The sequence below is a fragment of the Amblyomma americanum genome, chromosome 1 (genome assembly GCF_052857255.1).
Source record: "Amblyomma americanum isolate KBUSLIRL-KWMA chromosome 1, ASM5285725v1, whole genome shotgun sequence".
NCBI lineage: Eukaryota > Metazoa > Arthropoda > Arachnida > Ixodida > Ixodidae > Amblyomma > Amblyomma americanum.
The window spans coordinates 177,978,734-177,999,587 of record NC_135497.1 but is presented as its reverse complement, the minus strand read 5'-3'; the positions used below and the strand labels follow the sequence as shown (position 1 = coordinate 177,999,587).

At 45.2% G+C, this 20,854-nt stretch overlaps 1 pseudogene across 1 annotated transcript in view; it reads left to right on the top strand.

Annotated features, from left to right (window-relative positions):
• LOC144093774 (uncharacterized) overlaps window positions 1-20,607 on the top strand; it is a 40,231-nt pseudogene extending 19,624 nt beyond the window's left edge. The window contains exon 2 of the transcript XR_013306327.1: window positions 20,183-20,607. The product of XR_013306327.1 is annotated as an uncharacterized LOC144093774 (transcript). The remainder of the gene's footprint in view (window positions 1-20,182) is intronic.
• The last annotated feature ends 247 nt before the right edge of the window (window positions 20,608-20,854 follow it).

Sequence of the window (20,854 nt, the reverse complement as noted above, 5' to 3'; positions counted from 1 at the left end):
TAGGCGGCGCGGGCAGGGCACCATATTTCATATTAATTTTTATTACCACCTTAAGGAATATGGGCGTACTTTGACCATATTTAATTGTTATTAACCGACATAATGAGAAATGACCATATTTATTTCCGCAGCGTGAACCTGATGTCGCAATTCAGCCTTAAAATTTTTATGAGACGGCCCCAGTGTGCGCTATCTATACATTAATTACATCGAATTCTTTAAGGTCTCAACTGGACATTTGCATATCATAGCTAAATAGGAAATCTTCATGTCGTGTTCCACAGAAATGTTAGCTGTAGTAGGATAGCAGTACTAGTAAACTGATAGTGACCCATAGGGATAAAGACATACAACAGCCTAATTGATAATAATAATAATAATGACAATAATAATAATAATAATAATAATAATAATAATAATAATAATAATAATAATAATAATAATAATAATAATAATAATAATAATAATAATAATAATAATAATAATAATAATAATTAATCAATCAATCAATCTTTATTTTTCGGTGCCCAGGAACAACCCAAAGGTCTTGGTGCTGGTACACCATTCACACGCACAAAATGTAAATTTATTTCACTACAAAGGAAGACACTCAGGGGATGTAATGCAGCAGTCAAGGCGATAGAAAAAAAAGAAACATAAACTAGGCGTGACAGCAAGCATGAAGCAAAAAAGCGAAAACAAGAAAACAGCGAGAACAGCGGTAAATGAAAACAGCTAGAACAGGCAACAGACATATAAATAACTAATGAAACAATAAACAAAGCGAATGAACGACCAATAACAGTCAAGTACAGCATATAGCAAAATACAAACAAGAATAAAGCCAATACTAATAAGAACGAATAAGAAACCTCTGAAATACAAGCTAAAATACAATCATACACAATAAGAAACGTAATTAGTGAACGCGTTACAGACAATCAGGCGTGAGTATACAGTATTAAAGAAATATTATTGATGAAAACAAGTACACGTGATGAACAATTAAGGAGAGAAAAAAACAATATAATACCGGTGCAAACGCACAAGTGTAGTAAAGACAAAATGCATGAAAGGGGAAGTTATGTATGAGAAAAAGAGTGCTCAAAGTGGAACGTCACGGACATCCAATATAAAGGAAGGGAGAGAATTTTCGAATATATCTAGGTGAGGACAAAGAGAATTAAACAACTTTTGCATTCTGTCCAGAGGGGAGAGGGAGTGCAGGAGCGCAGAAACTTGGAATGGTCTGAATTCCCTTATGCTCTTTCGCGGTACACGCAAAAGGATACGCGCTAGGAGCTGAGGGCATAGAATGTGACCATAAAGAAGTTTATACAAGAAAATTATATCTGCCCTCACGCGACGGCAGCTAAGAGAAGGAAGCTGCAGTGAGTTACTCCTTACTCCGTCTGGGACGAGAGCTGGAAGTTTTGCAAGAAAACCGATGTTGAAATATGCGTAAAAACTTGTGCTGAACTCTGTCGATTTTTTCACAGTTTGACTGGCAAGTGCCGTTCCAAACAACAGACGCATATTCCAAAAGCGGCAAGTAATAATAATAATAATAATAATAATAATAATAATAATAATAATAATAATAATAATAATAATAATAATAATAATAATAATAATAATAATAATAATAATAATAATAATAATAATAATAATTGGTTTGGGGGAAAGGAAATGGCGCAGTATCTGTCTCATGTATCGTTAGACACCTGAACCGCGCCTTAAGGGAAGTGATAAAGGAGGGACTGAGAGAAGAAAGGAAGAAGGAATTGCCTTAGTGGAGGGCTCCGGAATAATTTCGACCTCCTGGGGATCTTTAACGTGCACTGATATCGCGCAGCAGACGGGCGGCTTGGCGTATTGCCTCCATAAAAACGCAGCCGCCGCGGGAATACCGGATCAGGAAGAGGTGCCGTAGTGGAGGGATCCGGAATAATTTCGATCACCTGGGGATATTTGCGTTGCACTGACATCGCAGTCAGTCAGCCTGATGTTGCCAGGAAGAAAGGAAAGGAAAGTACACAGGCCTGCTCACTGGCTCAAGCCGAGCCACAATCGCTACCACGTGCAGATAGTAGGAGAGTTAAAAGATGGGATAGAAAGACAGGATAGTAAAGACGCGCTAATGACAAGGCCAATCCCGGAGGTAATGCAGTACCGGGCCAACCGGTGGCGGGAGTGATGCATCCTTCAAACTCTCCGCCACATTTCCAAACATAAGTCCAACTTGGACCCATAACAGATACTCCACGGGTCCGGACAATCGCACAACACACGGGCGCCTTAGCGTTTTGCCTCCATAAAAACGGAGCCGCCGCGTTATTGTGGAGGCAAAACGCTAAGGCGCCCGTGTGCTGCGCGATGACAGTGCACGTTAAATATCCCCAGGTGGTCGAAATTATTCCGGAGCCCTCCACTACGGCACCTCTTCCTTTCTTCTTTAACTCCATCCTTTATCCCTTCCCTTACTGCGCGGTTCAGGTGTCCGCCGATATATGAGACAGATACTGCGCCATTTCCTTTCCCCAAAAACCAATTATTATTATAAAAGGAAATGGCGCAGTACAAATTAGTACAAAGTACACCTCACGACTCCTCCTTTGTAGGAAAGGCAAATAAATTTGAACTTGAACATGGATCGTGTTCAACTCCTTATGCCTTTAAGCACTATACAGGACTCGCCAAGGAGCGGCGACTGTCAAAAATGCAAGACCGAGTGCGCCGCCGGAGCGCTCGATGCAGATGTGTGGACGACTGTACATGAAATAAGCCTACTGTCAGAGGAATTACACACACGCACACACACACACGCACACGGGCGCACACAAAAAATGCGAAACAATGATGCGTATCAGAATGTGACTGATAATAAGTAAACAATAAGTATTGCCGCATGCGAGAAGACGCCAGAGATGACGACTGGATCCACGAGCGCAAGGCTGGAAGAGGAAGAAGCTGAAACGCGGAGGGACTCTTTCTGGTTGACCAGTAAACCTTTCTTATCTACAGCTCTCCTCGGGGTTCCTCTGAGTCGTGACACTGGTGGAGGTGATGTAGACAGGATAATCGGTACACACTGTTACACAACTGTGCCGTCATGTCTCTCTATATATTTTTTTCATTTTGTGCTGCATTTCATCGACTGCAAGCGGTTTAACTGCGGACGTTTTGTTATTTTTGGCAAAAGGTTGTTCTTTACATGGTATGACAGTAATAAAAGCTTTAGGCAGAGTTAGCCTATTCAGCCGTGAAATGCGATCTTGTCAGCTTGTTAGCGGGAAATGGGGGATTGTGGAATGGCCTATGGTTCTTAGCTACATTTTGAGGTCGTAAAAACTAGCGGTATAACAAATCGGCCGTATAAGCGGGGCTGTTGGCGGAGCTGGATGTTTCCAGTTCAGAGCGATGGCGACGCAACACGTGATGTCTGCCAGGGCGTGTGGCACACGCACGAAACATCTGAGGTAGGTACGGCGCGCCCCTTTCTCAATGAGGAGACGTTTGTTAAAGTCGTCACAGTCACGGATGCCACTCTAGGCGTCATTGCGCACCATTGAGCCATTATACGAGGAGCGCATCAGATTCATTTTCAGCGGCCATCGCACGAATCGCGTTGCGGCCAACGCCAAACGCCGGATATGTTTAGTGGTGCTGCAACCTACTTTCTCCCTGCGGTGCGTGTTCCTTTTTTAACTTCTGTCGTTGGGGGCTGCGTGACGTGTTCAAGCTGTAAGATACGTTGCGGAGCGCGTGAAGGCTGGCAGAGATGAGTGCAGAGAACTGCAAATCTAGGCAAATCTCCGGTGTCAAAAAGAAGTACGAACTAGAGGCGAAACTGACACGTAGCTTCCCCACAGGCAATTGCATTCCTTCAGCTAGCTACCCTGTTTGCACTACACAGCTTCTCTTTCTCCGGTTTTCAAAGTTCATGGCATCGGCTGTCCAATCGGCGAGTGTGACCGCTTTACACGGCTTCGCGAAAATGCACATCATAAAGAAGGTGTTTCGAGACTCTGTCGTCGTCTTCTTTTTTGGTGTCCGACTCCTAAGTGTGTGAAACATAAATAGATTTCAGATAATTTCTCGTGCCCGCATTTTTTTTGATGGTTCTGTATACTGTATAAATGCAAAAGTGATCTTGGGCGATTTCATCCCAATTATTCTATATGTAATGGACGAGCGCTTTGTGTTGCGAGCAATCAGCGGGGGAGGCAGGGCACTATTATTTGTTTCCTTTTCTAGCCCTTTTTAACGTTTGTGTGGGGTGGATGGTGTGAGCAGGGGAAATATATTTTTTTTTTTGCCCTCCCTAAATTATATGTATGAAGCTAAGCCCGTTGTGCCATAGGCGGCGCGGGCAGGGCACCATATTTCCTATTAATTTTTATTACCACCTTAAGGAATATGGGCGTACTTTGACCATATTTAATTGTTATTAACCGACATAATGAGAAATGACCATATTTATTTCCGCAGCGTGAATCTCATGTCGCAATTCAGCCTTAAAATTTTTATGAGACGGCCCCAGTGTGCGCTATCTATACATTAATTACCTCGAATACTTTAAGGTCTCAACTGGACATTTGCATATCATAGCTAAATAGGAAATCTTCATGTCGTGTTCTACAGAAATGTTAGCTGTAGTAGGATAGCAGTACTAGTAAACTGATAGTGACCCATAGGGATAAAGACATACAACAACCTAATTGATAATAATAATAATAATAATAATAATAATAATAATAATAATAATAATAATAATAATAATAATAATAATAATAATAATAATAATAATAATAATAATAATAGTAATCAATCAATCAATCAATCTTTATTTTTCGGTGCCCAGGAACAACCTAAAGGTCTTGAGGTCTTGGTGCTGGTACACCATTCACACGCACAAAATGTAAATTTGTCTTCAACAAAGGAAGAGACTCACGGGAGGTAATGCAGCAGTCAAGGCGATAGAAAAAAAAGACATATAAACTAGGCGTGACAGCAAGCATGAAGCAAAAAAGTGAAAACAAGAAAACAGCGAGAGCAGCGGTAAATGAAAACAGCTAGAACAGGCAACAGACATATAAATAACTATTGAAACAATAAACAAAGAGAATGAACACAAGAAAGACCGATAACAGCCAAGTACAACATATAGCAAAATACAAACAAGAATAAAGCCAATACTAATATAAACGAATAAGAAACCTCTGAAATACAAGCTAGAAATACAATCATACACAATAAGAAATGTAATTAGTGAACGCGTTACAGACAATCAGGCGTGAGTACACAGTAATAAAGAAATAATATTAATGAAAACAAGTACACGTGATGAACAATTAAGGAGAAAAAAAACAATATAATACCGGTGCAAATGCACAAGTGTAGTAACGACAAAATGCATGAAAGGGGGAGTTATCATTGAGAAAAAGAGTGCTCAAAGTGGAACGTCACTGACCTCCAATATAAAGGAAGGGAGAGAATTTTCGAATATTTCAAGGTGGGGACAAAGAGAATTAAACAGCTTTTGCATTCTGTCCAGAGGGGAGAGGGAGTGCAGGAGCGCAGAAACTTGGAATGGTCTGAATTCCCTTATGCTCTTTCGCGGTACACGCAAAAGGATACGCGCTAGGAGCTGAGGGCATAGAATGTGACCATGAAGAAGTTTATACAAGAAAATTATATCTGCCCTCACGCGACGGCAGCTAAAGAAGGAAGCTGCAGTGAGTACTCCGTCTGGGACGAGAGCTGGAAGTTTTGCAAGAAAACCGATGTTGAAATATGCGTAAAAACTTTAGCTGAACTTTGTCGATTTTTTCACAGTTCGACTGGCAAGTGATAATAATAATAATAATAATAATAATAATAATAATAATAATAATAATAATAATAATAATAATAATAATAATAATAATAATAATAATAATAATAATAATAATAATAATAATAATAATAATAATAATAATAATAATAATAATAGGTTTTGGGGGAAAGGAAATGGCGCAGTATCTGTCTCATATATCGTTCGACACCTGAACCGCGCCGCAAGGGAAAGGATAAAGGAGGGAGTGAAAGAAGAAAGGAAGAGGTGCCGTAGTGGAGGGATCCGGAATAATTTCGATCACCTGGGGATATTTGCGTTGCACTGACATCGCAGTCAGTCAGCCTGATGTTGCCAGGAAGAAAGGAAAGGAAAGTACACAGGCCTGCTCACTGGCTCAAGCCGAGCCACAATCGCTACCACGTGCAGATAGTAGGAGAGTTAAAAGATGGGATAGAAAGACAGGATAGTAAAGACGCGCTAATGACAAGGCCAATCCCGGAGGTAATGCAGTACCGGGCCAACCGGTGGCGGGAGTGAAGCATCCTTCAATCTCTCCGCCACATTTCCTAACATAAGTCCAACTTGGACCCATAACAGATACTCCACGGGTCCGGACAATCGCACAACACACGGGCGCCTTAGCGTTTTGCCTCCATAAAAACGGAGCCGCCGCGTTTTTGTGGAGGCAAAACGCTAAGGCGCCCGTGTGCTGCGCGAAGTCAGTGCACGTTAAATATCCCCAGGTGGTCGAAATTATTCCGGAGCCCTGCACTACGGCACCTCTTCCTTTCTTCTTTAACTCCATCCTTTATCCCTTCCCTTACTGCGCGGTTCAGGCATCCGCCGATATATGAGACAGATACTGCGTTATTTCCTTTCCCCCAAAACCAATTATTATTATAAAAGGAAATGGCGCAGTACAAATTAGTACAAAGTACACCTCACGAGTCCTCCTTTGTAGGAAAGGCAAATAGATTTGAACTTGAACATGGATCCTGTTCAACTCCTTATGCCTTTAAGCACTATACAGGACTCGCCAAGGAGCGGCGACTGTCAAAAATGCAAGACCGAGTGCGCCACCGGAGCGCTCGATGCAGATGTGTGGACGACTGTACAAGAAATAAGCCTACTGTCAGTGGAATCACACACACGCGCACACGCACACACACACGGGCGCGCACAAAAAATGCGAAACAATGCTCCGAATTAGAATGTGACTGATTATAAGTAAACAATAAGTATTGCCGCATGCGAGAAGACACCAGAGATGACGACTGGATCTACGAGTGCAAGGCTGGAAGAGGAAGAAGCTGAAACGCGGAGGGACTCTTTCTGGTTGACCAGTAAACCGTTTTTATCTACAGCTCTCCTCGGGGTTCCTCTGAGTCGTGATACTGATGGAGGTGATGTAGACAGGATAATCGGTACACACTGTTACACAACTGTGCCGTCGTGTCCTTATATATATATATATATATATATTGTAGGGGTGTGTTTATTCGGTGAACCCAGATGATTCCAGCCGCTCAGGGGAGACTCGCAGCGAAGCGTCAGGCGTGGCGAAAGAGCAAGGCAGCGAACAACTTCTTCGTCCTTGAGAGCGGCAGCACGCGACGCATGTCAGTGGTTATATCGATGAAGATTACCACACTACAGTTTCCCCCCGGGCAGAGAAGGAGCCATCCTGGCGACTCATGGTGCCGAAAGGACAGACGGATCGTAGTAGGGCTTGATTCGGTCCACATGAACTATTTCGCGTCCACGGCGACGCAAGTCCGCAGATGGCGTAACGGGCTCAACTACGTAGTTCACAGGAGATGTTTTTTGAAGCACTCGGTATGGACCGTGATACCGAGCAAGAAGCTTCTTTGACAGGCCGGCGGTTGTGGCAGGAACCCAGAGCCACACCAGGGAGTTGGGCGCATATGAAGGCGCCTCACCAGTGTCACGATGGTGTTTTTGTTGCCATTGATTTTCCTTTGTGAGCGAACGAGCGAGCTGACGGCATTCTTCTGCATACTGGGCGGCGTCCGAGAGTGGCGTCGATTCAGAAACATCAGGGCGGTAGGGAAAAAGCGCGTCCATTGTGCAGGTTGGCTCGCGCCCGTAAAGAAGAAAAAAGGGAGAGAATCCAGTGGTGGTCTGTATCGCAGTGTTGTACGCGTAGGTTACGAAGGGAAGAACGTGGTCCCAGTTGGAATGAGCGTCGTTGACGTACATGGCCAGCATGTCACTCAGAGTACGGTTGAAGCGTTCTGTCAGGCCATTCGTCTGAGGGTGGTAAGAAGTAGCGGTGCGATGAATGATGCGACATTCTTTCAGTAGGGCCTCGAGAGCGTCGCACAAGAAAACGCGTCCGCGGTCACTGAGCAGTTCCTTCGGAGTCCCGTGGCGAAGAATCAAGTTGTTGAGAATGAACAAAGCAACGTCTCTTGCAGAGGCAGAGGGTAACGGTGATGTTTCAGTGTAGCGAGTCAGATGGTCTACTGCCACAATAATCCACCGGTTTCCAGCAGGAGTAGTCGGAAGAGGGCCATAGAGATCTATGCCAACGCGGTCAAACGGACGAGCAGGGCAGGGTAACGGCTGCAACGAAACAGAGGACTTCTGAGGAGTTTTTCGGCGTTGACAAGATTCGCAAGCGCGCACGAAATGTCTTACGAAGCGGTACATTCCACGCCAGTAAAATCGCAGACGTAGGCGTGTGTAGGTTTTCAATACGCCACCGTGAGCACATTGTGGGTCACCATGGTACGCAGCACAAATGTCGGCGCGGAGATGACGCGGGATGACTAGAAGCCACTTCCGTCCATCAAGCAAATAATTGCGGCGATAGAGAAGACCGTCACGAATGGAGAAGTGGTGTGCTTGGCGGACGAGCGCTTTGGAGGAATGACCGGGAGTAGGACTTGAGAGAAAATTCAAAAGTGCATTGATCCAGGGGTCATTCCGCTGCTCGGTAGCCATGTCGATAGTTGTAAGAGTCGACATATCGTAGGCACAGACGTGGTCAGACGAATTATCTCTAGGCAATGGCGAGCGGGAAAGAGCATCCGCGTCCGTATGCTTCAGCCCTGATCGATAAATGACATGAATGTCAAACTCCTGGAGACGAAGAGCCCAGCGAGCAAGGCGACCGGATGGGTCTTTCAGAGAGGCAAGCCAGCACAAAGCGTGGTGATCGGTCACAACGTAAAACGGGCGACCATACACATAAGGACGAAATTTTCCGATAGCCCAAATAATGGCCAAACATTCCCTTTCTGTGACTGAATAATTAGATTCTGCCTTTGTCAATGTTCGGCTGGCGTATGCCACAACATACTCGCTGTAACCAGGCTTACGTTGGGTAAGGACGGCACCAAGCCCAATACCGCTGGCATCAGTGTGGATCTCCGTAGGCGCAGCCGGATCAAAGTGGCGTAGAATGGGCGGCGAAACCAAAAGGCGGCGTAAAGTGTCAAAGGCTTTATCGCAGGCTGGAGTCCAGGCGGAAAGGTCGGAGCTGCCGGCAAGGAGCTGGGTCAGAGGAGCGATGATAGAGGCGAAGTTCAAGATGAAACGTCGAAAGTAGGAGCAGAGGCCGATAAAGCTCCGAAGCTGCTTCAGGGAGGTTGGCTTCGGGAACTCTGCAACTGCGCGAAGTTTGGTGGGGTCGGGAAGAATGCCGTCCTTAGAAACTACGTGGCCTAAAATTGTGAGTTTTCGAGCGGCAAAGTGGCACTTCTTCAAATTCAACTGAAGCCCAGCGCCGGCGAGACACGTGAGGACATCCTTTAGGCGGAGAAGGTGAGAAGAAAAGTCGGCAGAAAAAACTACGATGTCGTCCAGATAACAAAGACAGGTCTGCCACTTGAGTCCACGAAGAACAGTGTCCATCAGGCGCTCGAAAGTAGCCGGGGCATTGCAGAGGCCAAAGGGCATAACGTCCTTGAGAGCGGCAGCACGCGACGCATGTCAGTGGTTATATCGATGAAGATTACCACACTACAATATATATATATATATATATATATATATATATATATATATATATATATATATATATATATATATATATATATATATATATATATATATATATATATATATATATATATATATATATATATATATATATTCAGTTTGTGCTGGATTTCTTCGACTGCAAGCGGTTTAACTGCGGACGTTTTGTTATTTTTGGCAAAAGGTTGTTCTCTACATGGTATGGCAGTAATAAAAGCTTTAGGCAGTGTTAGCCTATTCAGCCGTGAAATGCGCTCTCGTCAGCTTATTAGCGGGAAATGGGGGATAGTGGAATTGTCTATGGTTCTTAGATACATTTTGAGGTCGTAAAAACTAGCGGCATAACAAATCGGTCGTATAAGCGGGGCTGTTGGCGGCGCTGGGTGTTTCCAGATCAGAGCGATTGAGACGCAACACGTGATGTCTGCCAGGGTGTGTGGCACACGCACGAAACATCTGAGGTAGGTACGGCGCGCCCCTTTCTCAATGAGGAGACGTTTGTTAAAGTCGTCACAGTCACGGATGCCACTCTAGGCGTCATTGCGCACCGTTGAGCCATTATATGAGGAGCGCATCAGATTCATTTTCAGCGGCCATCGCACGAATCGCGTTACGGCCAACGCCAAACGCCGGATATGTTTAGTGGTGCTGCAACCTACTTTCTCCCTGCGGTGCGTGTTCCTTTTTTAACTTTTGTCGTTGGGGGCTGCGTGACGTGTTCAAGCTGTAAGATACGTTGCGGAGCGCGTGAAGGCTGGCAGAGATGAGTGCAGAGAACTGCAAATCTAGGCAAATCTCCGGTGTCAAAAAGAAGTACGAACTAGAGGGGAAACTGACACGTAGCTTCCCCTCAGGCAATTACATTCCTTCAGCGACGTACCCTGTATGCACTACACAGCTTCTATTTCTCGGGTTTTCAAAGTTCATGGCATCGGCTGTCCAATCGGCGAGTGTGACCGCTTTACACGGCTTCGCGAAAATGCACATCATAAAGAAGGTGTTTCGAGACTCTGTCGTCGTCTTTTTTTTTTGGTGTCCGACTCCTAAGTGTGTGAAACATAAATAGATTTCAGATAATCTCTCGTGCCCGCATTTTTTTTTGGTGGTTCTGTATACTGTATAAATGCAAAAGTGAACTTGGGCGATTTCATCCCAATTATTCTATATGTAATGGACAAGCGCGTTGTGGTGCGAGCAATCAGCTGGGGAGGCACGACACTATTATTTGTTTCCTTTTCTAGCCCTTTTTAACGTTTGTGTGGGGTGGATGGTGTGTGCAGGGGAAATTTATTTTTATTTTTTTCGCCTTCTCTAAATTACATGTACTTCTCTAAATTACGTGTAAGCTAAGCCCGTTGTGCCATAGGCGGTGCGGGCAGGGCACCATATTTCCTATTAATTTTTATTATCGCCCTAAGGAATATGGGCATACTTTGACCATATTTAATTGTTATTAACCGACATAAGGAGAAATGACCATATTTATTTCCGCAGCGTGAATCTGATGTCGCAATTCAATCTTAACATTTTTATGAGACGGCCCCAGTGTGCGCTATCTATACATTAATTACTTCGAATACTTTAAGGTCTCAACTGGACATTTCCATATCATAGCTAATTAGGAAATCTTCATGTCGTGTTCCACAGAAATGTTAGCTGTAGTAGGATAGCAGTACTATAATAATAATAATAATAATAATAATAATAATAATAATAATAATAATAATAATAATAATAATAATAATAATAATAATAATAATAATAATAATAATAATAATAATAATAATAATAATAATAATAATAATAATAAATCGTTATTTTTCGGTGCCCAGGAACAACCCAAAGGTCTTGGTGCTGGTACACCATTCACACGCACAAAATGTAAATTTATTTCACCACAAAGGAAGACACTCAGGGGAGGTAATGCAGCAGTCAAGGCGATAGAAAAAAAGACATATAAACTAGGCGTGACTGCAAGCATGAAGCAAAAAACCGAAAACAAGAAAACAGCGAGAACAGCGGTAAATGAAAACAGAACAGGCAACAGATATATAAATAACTAATGAAACAATAAACAAAGAGAATGAACACAAGAACGACCGATAACAGCTAAGTACAGCATATAGCAAAATACAAAAGAATAAAGCTAATACTAATATGAACGAATAAGAAACCTCTGAAATACAAGCTAGAAATGCAATAATACACAATAAGAAATGTAATTAGTGAACGCGTTACAGACAATCAGGCGTAAGTACACAGTATTAAAGAAATAATATTAATGAAAACAAGTACACGTGATGAACAATTAAGGAGAAAAAACAATATAATACCGGTGCAAATGCACAAGTGTAGTAGAGACAAAATGCATGAAAGGGGATGTTATGCATTAGAAAAAGAGTGCTCAAAGTGGAACGTCACGGACATCCAATATAAAGGAAGGGAGAGAATTTTCGAATGTATCAAGGTGAGGACAAAGAGAATTAAACAACTTTTGCATTCTGTCCAGAGGGGAGAGGGAGAGCAGGAGCACAGAAACTTGGAATGGTCTGAATTCCCTTATGCTCTTTCGCGGTACACGTAAAAGGATACGCGCTAGGAGCTGAGGGCATAGAATGTGACCATGAAGAAGTTTATACAAGAAAATAATATCTGCCCTCACGCGACGGCAGCTGAGAGAAGGAAGCTGCAGTGAGTTACTCCGTCTGGGACGAGAGCTGGAAGTTTTGCTAGAAAACCGATGTTGAAATATGCGTAAAAACTTTAGCTGAACTCTGTCGATTTTTTCACAGTTCGACTGGCAAGAGATAATCAATCAATCAATCAATCTTTATTTTCGGTGCCCAGGAACAACCCAAAGGTCTTGGTGCTGGTACACCATTCACACGCACAAAATGTGAATTTATTTCACTACAAAGGAAGACACTCAGGGGAGGTAATGCAGCAGTCAAGGCGATAGAAAAAAAAAAGACAAACTAGGCGTGACAGCAAGCATGAAGCAAAAAAGCGAAAACAGCGGTAAATGAAAACAGCTAGAACAGGCAACAGACATATAAATAACTAATGAAACAATAAACAAAGAGAATGAACGACCGATAACAGCCAAGTACAGCATATAGCAAAATACAAACAAGAATAAAGCCAATACTAATATGAACGAATATGAAACCTCTGAAATACAAACTAGAAATACAATCATACACAATAAGAAACGTAATTAGTGAACGCGTTACAGACAATCAGGCGTGAGTATACAGTATTAAAGAAATAATATTAATGACAACAAGTACACGTGATGAACAATTAAGGAGAGAAAAAAGCAATGTAATACCGGTGCAAACGCACAAGTGTAGTAAAGACAAAATGCATGAAAGGGGAAGTTATGTATGAGAAAAAGAGTGCTCAAAGTGGAACGTCACGGACATCCAATATAAAGGAAGGGAGAGAATTTTCGAATATATCTAGGTGAGGACAAAGAGAATTAAACAACTTTTGCATTCTGTCCAGAGGGGAGAGGGAGTGCAGGAGCGCAGAAACTTGGAATGGTCTGAATTCCCTTATGCTCTTTCGCGGTACACGCAAAAGGATACGCGCTAGGAGCTGAGGGCATAGAATGTGACCATGAAGAAGTTTATACAAGAAAATTATATCTGCCCTCACGCGACGGCAGCTAAGAGAAGGAAGCTGCAGTGAGTTACTCCGTCTGGGACGAGAGCTGGAAGTTTTGCAAGAAAACCGATGTTGAAATATGCGTAAAAACTTTAGCTGAACTCTATCGATTTTTTCACAGTTCGACTGGCAAGTGCCGTTCCAAACAACAGACGCATATTCCAAAAGCGGCAAGCATATGGAGAGGTAGAGCTTTAAGAAAGGAAGTGGGGATCGAAACTCTCTCGAAAGCCTGCAGATGAAGCCGAGTGTACGCATAGCCCGTAGAGCAATGCGTTTTGTATGAGAGGAGAAGCTGAGGCTACGGTCGAAAAGTACGCCGAGGTCATTAATTTCATCAACCCTGGGCAGCGGCCTACCATTCACAGAATAAGAGTAGAGAAGACTGTGCGTTTTACGCGTAAATGAGACAACCTTGGTTTTAGATGAATTGAGAGTGAGCCCATTCTTCAAGCACCAATCAGAGAAGGCTGATATGTCAGATTGCAATGACAAGCAATCGTGAAGAGTATGTATTGCCTTGAACATTTTTATATCGTCCGCATAAAGGAGAAATGAGAAGTTTTTGACCACGGAGGAAACGTCATTGATAAAAACAGAGAACAGAAGCGGGCCTAATACCGAGCCCTGAGGAACACCGCTGGTTGGAGTGTAAACAAATGAGGTCTGTCCATTTACACTGACAAAGCAGGACCGATCAAGAAGATAGTTGCGTAGGAGGGCTACAATTGAAACGTCGATCTCAAACAGCAGAAGCTTTTGAAGAAGTAATGAGTGAGTAACAACGTCGAAAGCTTTGCTCAAATCACAGTACACAGCGTCTACCTGACTCCTCTGAAGGACTTCAGCTGATGTATACGTCATAAAAGTCACAAGGTTATTTGTAGTAGAATAATAATAATAATAATAATCAATCTTTATTTTTCGGCGCCCAGGAACAACCCATAGGTCTTGGTGCTGGTACACCATTCACACGCACAAAATGTAAATTTATTTCACTACAAAGGAAGACACTCAGGGGAGGTAATGCAGCAGTCAAGGCGATAGAAAAAAAACACAAACTAGGCGTGACAGCAAGCATGAAGCAAAAAAGCGAAAACAAGAAAACAGCGAGAACAGCGGTAAATGAAAACAGCTAGAACAGGCAACAGACATATAAATAACTAATGAAACAATAAACAAAGAGAATGAACGACCGATAACAGCCAAGTACAGCATATAGCAAAATACAAACAAGAATAAAGCCAATACTAATAAGAACGAATAAGAAACCTCTGAAATACAAGCTAGAAATACAATAATAATAATAATATAATAATAATAATAATAATAATAATAATAATAATAATAATAATAATAATAATAATAATAATAATAATAATAATAATAATAATAATTGCTTTTGGGGGAAAGGAAATGGCGCAGTATCTGTCTCATATATCGTTGGACACCTGAACCGCGCCGTAAGGGAAAGGATAAGGGAGGGAGTGAAAGAAGAAAAGAAGAGGTGCCGTAGTGGAGGGCTCCTCAATAATTTCGACCACCTGGGGATCTTTAACGTGGACTGACATCGCAAAGCACACGGGCGCCCTACCGTTTCGCCTCCATAAAAACGCAGCCGCCGCGTTTTGATGGAGGAAAAACGCTATGGCGCCCGTGTGCTGTGCGATGTCAATGCACCTCACGTCGTGAGGTGAGGTCGTTGACTGCTCGATATTTTGTGAGTGAGGTCAGCAAATCAGACTTCAACCTCACGCGAGATTTGAGGTTGAGTGAGGTCGTCATTCAGTGAGGTCGAAATTTTGAGGTCGACACTTTTTGCAGTGGCGCGTCTTACTCCGACGAGTGCCGCTTCCGAAGCGGAGTTGGGGCGCACCACCGCAATGTTCATGCGATGACGCTTGGCGTTCGGTTTCCCCTGTCTAGACAACCGGATGCCGCAGTCCGCTCCTAGCTTTCGGTGCGGCGCCGTAATGTCCGTTCAGCCCGAGCCTACAGGAGGACGCACCCCTCTGGTGGTCTTCCTGGAAGGAGTGCTGCTGTCACGGCACGCCACTCTCCCTCCCTCTTGCCCCGCTGGCGTAGCGCCCGTAGCTGCCTGCCAGTCGGCTCAAACTTTCAAGAGCGTGCAAAGAACATAACTCACGTTGAACCGCGGTAGCTTTGTTTGATGCCACAAACAAACAATTTCAGTACAGCAAGCACGCACTAAATTCGTCGCAGAGCGGATGACCGCAAATAAGACTGCTTCGTGTTCATGCTCGTTTCCGGCGCTGACGTCAGGACTCTTGCCTTGCAGTCGAATAAGGGGGACCCTGCTGTGCATTACAAGCTGACTTAACAGAAACTGGAGCAGTCGGCACAGGCGAGACAATGTGATTGAGGCGGTTCCTGACAAGGACACCTGATGATTCGATTAAATAAGCACGAAGCCAGAAAAACCCGTATAAGACCGTCGAAGCTTTTGATCGGTGTCTTCCCCTTTCGAATCTCGCACTACTTCTGTATATTACTGTTCCGTAATGCAAGCCGATGCAAATATAATTTCACTTTTATATTCTTCTGAATAACCTCTCTTTGGTCTCCGGTTCCTTGTTCCTTCTCGAAAATTCACTCATTATGACGGAACAGCGCCGCACGGGGACATGTACCAGCATATAGTGTTACAGCGGTGAAAAAATGCATAACTATAATTAAAATATGGTGATATGGTAGTTGAATTCTTTTCCTTTTTTTTAAATGAAGATCTGTGAATAGAACTGATTGTGTGCTGGCGCTGTGCTGCTGAGTCGCTGTTTCAAACATTCTAATATGACGTTTAATGGGGCACACTGTTGTTCGCTTCTGTTTTTAGTGTGCGATTTTTGTTTGTATGTTTGTAATCATTGTTTTCTTCTTTTCTCGCATGGGATCAGTTAAGTTGGTGGCCTGCCTTCCAGACGACCAGGCACTACCCGCTATCTTTCCTTTAACTATTTTGCAGAGACCCATCGTTCACCTTCGCAGAATGCTCGCGCGGTGCTCACGGGTAAAAAACGTCGAGGAGGCTGGTGCACCATTGATTAGTCCAGTTTTGAAGGGAAACAAGTGATTGACTTAAAGCAGCTTGCCTCAGACTGGTTGACGAAATGGTACCCAGAATTCTGTTCTGGTTTATGAGTATTTAGGCGGTGTTTTTTTTCCCCCGGGGGGGGGGGGGGGGGGGGGGGGCTCGAAAACAGATTTCGCTTTGGCGAAATTTATGCGGAGAGCCGTGGTGCTCCTGACAGACGGAGCGGTTCGCGCTACCCACTCTAGGCCAGTCATTTTGACCCGTGTGATTTTAATAGTCGGCATAGTGTTCGAAGACGTAACCTAGCCCTTTTTGCAAAATGGCGCGGGATCATCACCGAGTCATCGAAGAATTCCCAGGGTGGGGTCCGGGCGGCTTTGAACCGTGTCAGCCGCGATTAAGTGGGGAGAACGTATTTATCTCTCCCAAATAAACCCCACAATATATAGTATATGTATACACGAAGGAGGTTGCCGAATATTGACACCGGTAAAGTACTCACCGAGGTACTGGTGGTAGTCGACTGTGGGACACCCCTGCCTGCAGACCATAAGCTCTCCAAGGGTTCATCTCAGATTATAAGCTTTTCCTTCTGCGTGCACATCAATAGTGTCTGTACACACCTTCCATCATCGCTTTGGCCTTACTGTCTCACAGTATTCTCAGAATTGTTTTAACTGAAAAACTTAATCGCTTTTTGCTTTTAGTTTGTTTTCTGAGGTCGAGCAGCCGACCTCAACCTCAATTTTTGAGGTTGTGGTGAGGTTGAGTGAGGTCGGCAGTGGCCTCAGGAAAAGTGAAGTGAGGGCGTCTCAGGAGACCTCAACGTCAACTCATGAGCTTGAGGTTGAGTGAGGTCAGCAAATGTTTTCTGAGGTTGAGGTGAGGTCGAGATTCTTGAGGTCAAATGCCCACCTCTGGTCGCGACCGGTCTGCAGGGGAAGAAGGGTTCAGCGCCTCCTCGCTGTTCATTCGTGTGGGGGGTCTTCATAATGCTCATACATATAGTTAAGTTGTCGAACTGTTGCTCAGGGGCCGATCGCGCGCGCACCCCGAAGCTGCAATAGCTTGGCCCCCTTGATTTTGTATTAGTTAGTTTTTTTTTGTTGGGGCTCCTCGAGAGGCCACCATCTCGGCGCCGCCAAATGGGTTTGTTTTGAGACAAACGCGACAGACGGCGGAGACCGACGGTTAACCGGCAGTGAGGAGGCCCGGCCTTGTAAGGTCGCGCTCGGGCCGCAAGACGCGGCCGATGCGCGGACCCCTGGGGTTTCGACAGTGGGTCGCGTATGAATTTATGGCTTTTCACGGCGGACCGCGTGACGAACCGGATGCCTCGGAGCATGCAGTAGAAGAGGGAGAGCGCGACCAGGGCAGAGCGCGCGGTTCGGACTGGGCGTTCGGTTTCCCTGAGCTTTTGCTGGCGTTTTTAGTGCGTTTGTGTCTCTGTGCTGTTACCAAGCGGAAATGCGCAACGTCTTCGCGGAATAATCGCGGTGCCCGCGAGACAACAACAACGCTAGAACCGCCGTGCTGAGGGGCTCCTTCAGTTTGAACGAAATTCTCCTGATTGGCTCTGAGAAGCGCATTTCCTATTGGTTACAAAAAGGGTCCCCAGAATGCTGGACGAAGGGATTTAAGGGCGAGTTTTTGGCGCGAACGGAGAGATCGGAGGGCAGGTCTCCTGTGAACGCCCGTGAAATAAAGAGATAGTGTCCCGAAGAAGTTGTCCAGTCTGTTCCGCAACGTGTCGCCGGATCACCGAACCATCAGAAGACTTCAGGATCAACACCATCGATCTGATGATCACCAGCATCGATCAGTCATCCAAAACTTCATCAAAATTAACTCATATTGTCTTCGAGAGCAGGCTACGCGACAGGGTTCAGCCAGATTTAGCTAACCCTGCCTTCATGCCCGGTGTCGGAGGCCAGGGCTCAAACGCTCATCCCTCTCGTCAACTGAGATTTGGCACTAGTTTGTTCGCTGTTGTCGTCAGCAGCAAAAGGTAATTTTCTTATTCGCATGACGTGATGGAGAAAGGTTAATTTACTGTCTTCGTGTCGCTCATCCCCTACTAAAGATCAGTGTAGCATCTTTCGCTAGCTACAGCTTTAATTCCATGACTTATAGTGCCGCCGCTGGCACATTCTCTGTCTGGCACGAATATTCATTTTCTGCGAACATCCGCACCAGTAGCGAATAGTAACACAAATATTAGATTTGTGTTCGATACGATCCTGTCACTGTTCGATTCGTTTTTTAAGGACACTATTTGTCTTCGATTCGGTTTCGAAAAAATGCTATTCACACACCCCTAGTTACTGTTATAATAGGGAATGATGTACAGGGTGCATCAGCCGCCACAGTGGCTTGTGGTTATGGCGCTCGGTTGCTGACCCGAAAGACGCGGGTTCGATCCCGGCCATAGCGGTCGCATTTCAATGGAGGGGAAATGCTAGAGGCCCGTGTACAGTGGGATGTCAGTACACGTTAAGGAACCCAGTGGTCTAAATTTCCGGAGCCCTCCACTACGGTGTTCCTCATAGACTCAGTCGCTTTGGGACGTTAAAGCCCATAAACCAAACCAAACAAGGTGCATCAAAAGTTTCCAGGCCACAGGGTCTGCTTTTCAGCAGTATATTCTGGCACTGAATACGCCTATGAAACTACCAAGGTTCTCAGAGGTGAGAATGATACTTCTTCTATTGGATTAGATTTGGAGGTTCAGGGGTGTCGTAAATGTCGCACTACACGGCTTAAAAGCAGACACCGTTGCCTGGGAATTTTTGATGCACCCTGTACGTCCAGTTTTTTAAATAAGTTTGTCTTAATCGTTGAGTGATAGTACAGTCTATTTAGGGATATACGGTGCCAATGGGGTTGCAGCCCGACACCCAATCAACGGTTTTTCTCAACGGGTATTCTTCTATACGGCAATCGAAGCGAGAAACTTAGTTTTTTTTTCCAGTCCGGTATTTTACAACACGACAAATTCTGCACAATTTGCCGCTGCAGTTTGGGTTCCAACTGCGCTCCAGCCGCTCTCGGCAGGTTACATGGCATTCAAGAGCGATGGTTTCCAGCGCCGAGTCGACTGCACGCCTCAGAGCGATGACGGACCCACGTCCTTCTACGCTGCCGCGTTACGAATTTCCGGCTCAAGGAGGAAAGGTCAGTGAGTCGAGAGGCCCCTTTGGCCCACTTGCGGGCCAGACGTCTTCAGCGGTAAGCCCTGCAGCTACCGGGAAACCTCGTGGAGCGCGCATCGGACGTTGCAAACGGCGAGTAGCGAACCGCGGTCAATTACGCACGCGATGACGCAAAGGGGTCAGGGGAAGAGCGGCGGCCGCGATGGCGTGGCCTTTGCACAATGACGAGGGTCACCGTCTGGCTGCGCCGCTGTCCTGGCGAGAGGATCGGCTCGCCGTTTTCGTCTTCCTTCCGCGTCGTCTTTTTCTCCGCGCCTCTCCAGGTCTGTCAACGTACGCCCGGAATGGGAATGGGAGGCGGCCTCGGTGCCGGCTTCCCGAACCGGCCGACTGAAGAGGGGCGGAGTACGCCCTTGAGGAAAGGCGAGGTGAAATGCGCCAACTGTCGTTTTCGTTTCTCTGTAGGCTGTGGCCCTGCTTTGCGCACTAGCGCCGGCGGCCCTCGCCGGGAGCTTCGACATGTCCGGAGCGGCGGCAATGGGTGGCCTCGGGGTTCCGGTAGGTTCCGGTGGGACGCCCGCGGTCGCCATCACAGCACCCGTGGCCCAGGTGCGCTTCGAAGCCCGGCCCGAGCTCAAGGTCAAGCTGGTGCCCAAGCCCGTGATCGGCTACGTGGCCGAACCCGTGGCGTCGGTGCAGCACGGTTTCAAGCCTGTGCTAACCATCGCCGCCGGAGTGCCCGTCAGCCTCGTGGACGGAAGCATCGGAGGGGCTTTGCGTCCTCGATGAACTTCTTCTACGGTGCCTCGAACAGCTTGGACAAGTGGTAGCGCGTGGCAGTGGTCCGTGGGAAAAACTGCACTGCATCTAGAGCTGGGGATTGCCTTTCTGAAAAGTAAGCAGTGCAGTTATTATTTGCGAGAATCGTGCAGTAATGACTCGGTTCAATGAGTTACCTGCCCTCGGCTTTGCTGTAAGTCACCCTTGAAATGTTGTTCCAATTGTTCACTGGGTGGCTTTAGCACTGTTTGGAACATGACTTTTTTCTCTGTTTGCTGAAATCAACGAATGTAACGACAGAATACGCGATAGGACATGCAGTGAGTATTTAAAGCGAGGGACAGGCGATATTTTTAC